The sequence below is a fragment of the Mirounga leonina genome, unplaced genomic scaffold (genome assembly GCF_011800145.1).
Source record: "Mirounga leonina isolate KUSES-001 unplaced genomic scaffold, KU_Mleo_1.0 Mir_125, whole genome shotgun sequence".
Lineage (NCBI taxonomy): Eukaryota > Metazoa > Chordata > Mammalia > Carnivora > Phocidae > Mirounga > Mirounga leonina.
The window spans coordinates 57,565,416-57,568,828 of NW_023270305.1; the positions used below are offsets into that span (position 1 = coordinate 57,565,416).

Here is a 3,413-nt window from a genome sequence, read left to right on the forward strand (position 1 = left end):
TTAATGTGTGGAAAACTGATAGTAATATAAATGAGTTTTGTCCCATTGAAAAGATAAACCCAAAAGTTACAGCTTTATCGTGCTGTAAGATATTAGCCAATTTCGTATCTATATTAGTAATCTTGTTCAAGCATTCATTCTTTCAGCCACTGTAAATACTTGGCATTCCTCAATTCTCTTTGAAGGAGGCTTACCATCTTGTTGGTTCTCTTGTTAATGAGTGAAATACATCTTTAGACACATGATCGCTTTATATTTAACATTTTTAAACTCTTCAAAAATAATACTCTAAGAATTTAACCTTCTAAATTTTGTAATGAAGATACTGATCACCAGAAAAGTTAAGTGTCTTATTCAAAGTCTTCATACTCACCGGGAAAGAGATAGGACAAGAATGTTGGAATAAGAAATGTAGGTTGGTAAGGGGGTACAAAAGTTCTAAGATGAGCAAGGTCTGAGGACCTAATGTGTAACAATGTGGTTCTAGTTTATAATGCTGTATTGTATAACTGAAATTTGCTAAGAGAGTGGAACTTAGAAGTCCCCAACAAAAAATAAATAAATAAATATAAGTAAATTTATGAGGTGATGGATCTGTTAATTAACTCAATGGAAGGGGAATACTTTCACAATGTGTATGTATACCAAATCATCACATTGTACAGTTTAAATATCTTAAAATTTTGTCAGTTATACCTCAGTGAAGCTGGAAAGAATGAAATTAAAGACTTTACAGCAAAAAGACATTTTTAAAGAGATGTGATTGTGTATGAAGAAATCAGTGAAGTTGAGGAAACCCACAGAAAGCTTTGTGTAATTTGGTTGCTAGTGATAAAGAGAGAACTATCTCATTGTTGATGAAAATCCATTGTGGATATCTTTTTTTTTAAGATTGTATTTATTTATTTGTCAGAGAGAGAGCGTGAGAGGGCGAGAGAGAGCACAAGCAGGTGGAGAGGCAGGCAGAGGGAGAGGGAGAAGCAGGCTCCCCACTGAGGAAGGAACCCGACGCAGGGCTCGATCCCAGGACCCTGGGATCATGACCCGAGCCAAATGTAGCCGCCCAACCAACTGAGCCACCCAGGCGTCCCCCACTGGAGATATCTTTAATGAGTGTTCATTTGGCTCATATTAGAGGTTACTGGAGATTAATATCATGTTCTTGACTAGAAATATACAAAGTTATTACTCTTACTGTTTTCCATAAAGAGCTTTAAGAGCAATGGTCATATTAATGGAAACACAAAGATTTACTACATAGCATGGACTACAGGTTGATACCAAATTAAACGAAAAAAATGCTTACATTCATATGTTCAAAAGGTAACATTTCAAAGCTGAATAGGACCCTAAAGATCTTCAATTCAGCTTCTTCAAATATGGAAATGGTTAAGAAACGGCACTGGAATCAAACAGACTTGAATTTAGGTCCCTCTCACCAATCACAAAGGATGTGACCTGGACAAGTTACTTAACATTCACAGTGATAATGCAGCCCCTCTGGTTTGTTAAAATTGATGTGCAAAAATAAGACATTCAATCTTGCAGGACTGAAATAGATGATGACTATAAAGCATTAAAACAATGCCTTGGGGCACCTGGATGGCTCAGTTGGTTAAGCCTCCAACTCCTGATTTTGGCTCAGGTCATGATCTCAGGGTTGTGGGATCGAGCCCGGAGTCGGGCTCCATGCTCAGTGGGGAGTCTATCTCTCTCTCTCTCCCCCTCCTTCTGCTCCTCCCCTTGCTCACGTGCTCTTTCTCTCAAATAAATAAATAAATCTTAAAAAAAAAAAAAAGAATAGGGGTGCCCGGGTGGCACAGTCGTTGAGTGACTCACTCTTGGTTTTGGCTTAGGTCTGATCTCAGGGTTGGGGGATCGAGCCTTGAGTCGGGCTCCGTGCTCAGCACAGATTCTGCTTGTGTTTCTTTCTCCCTCTCCCTCTACCCCTCCCTGCTGTGCTCTCTCTCTAAAATAAATAAAATAAATCTTTAAAAAGAGAGAGAGAGAGGGAAAGAACAGGGGCACCTGGGTGGCTCAGTCAGTTAAGCGTCTGCCTTTGGGCTCAGGTCATAATCCCAGGGTTCTGAGGGATCTAGTCCCGCATCGGGCTCCCTGCTCAGCAGGGAGCCTGCTTCTCCCCTCTGCCTGCCTCTCTCTCTCTAACACGTAAGTAAATATTTTTTAAAAAAAGAGAACAATGCCTTATCCTTAGTACATCAGATGAGAGATACATATCGTTTTTATTTAGGTTTAGTGATTTTCCCAAAAGCCACACATCTACAATAAATTCTCTTTACCGAAATTTGACCTCTAGATTGCCAATTTTTCACTGGGAGAGGTTGTCAAATCAGAGTCAAGAAAAACAGAGGTTCCAGAGCAGAGAGAATAAGGAGGTCGCGTCCGGCTCCCGCTCTCACAGCCACTGGTCTACAGTGAGCTCCACAGAGACAGTGCCAGGGTAAGTGAGAGCCAGAAGGGCACTGGACAACTCTGTGCCTCACTGAGGAAAATAGTAAAACGTGGGCAAAGGCGATCCTAAGAAGCCGAGAGGCAAAATGTCATCATACGCATTCTTTGCACAAACTTGCTGACAGAAGCTCAAGAAGAAGCACCCAGATGCTTCAGTCAACTTCTCAAAGTTTTCTAAGAGACACTCAGAGGGGTGGAAGAGAAAGGAAAATTCGAAGATGTGGCAAAGGCGGACAAGGCCGGTTGTGAAAGAGAAATGAAAACTTATGCCCCCCCAAAGGAGAAACAAAAAAGAAGTTCAAGGATCCCAATGCACCCAAGAGGACTTCTGTGGCCTTTTTCTCATTTTGTTCTGAGTATTACCCTAAAATCAAAGGAGAACATCCTGGTCTATCCGCTGGTGACGTTGCAAAGAAACTGGAAGGGATGTGGAGTAACGCTGCTGCGGATGACGAGCAGCCTCGTGAAAAGAAGGTTGCCAGGCTGCAGGGAAAATGTGAAAAGGACATCACTGCACACTGAGCCAAAGAGACGCCTGAGGCGGCAAAAAAGGGAGTCAGCAAGGCCGAAAAAAGCAAGAAAAAGGAGGAAGAGGAGCAAGACGAGGAGGATGAAGAGGATGATGAGTAAGTTGGTGCTAGCATAGTTTTTTTTTCTTGTCTATAAAGCATTTAATCCCCCTGTACACAACTCGCTCCTTTTAAAGAAAAAAACTGAAATATAAAAAGAAAAGAGGAAAAAAAAAAGAAAAAGAAAAACTGAATCATCAGTGGGCCTCAAATCTGCTAATGCTCCAAGAACAACTGCTGTATAAAATATTAAATATAATATTTACATGACTGGTAAATAATTGGCAATGAAGAGATAAGTGAGGATTATAACTATTATGGATAATTTTAGGCTGCCATGATTCAGGTTCTAAAGTCTTTTCTAGTTTAAAA

At 40.6% G+C, this 3,413-nt stretch overlaps 1 pseudogene; it reads left to right on the forward strand.

Annotated features, from left to right (window-relative positions):
• The first annotated feature begins 2,519 nt into the window (after nt 1–2,519).
• Nucleotides 2,520–3,102, forward strand: LOC118007564 (annotated as a pseudogene).
• Nucleotides 3,103–3,413: the final 311 nt, after the last annotated feature.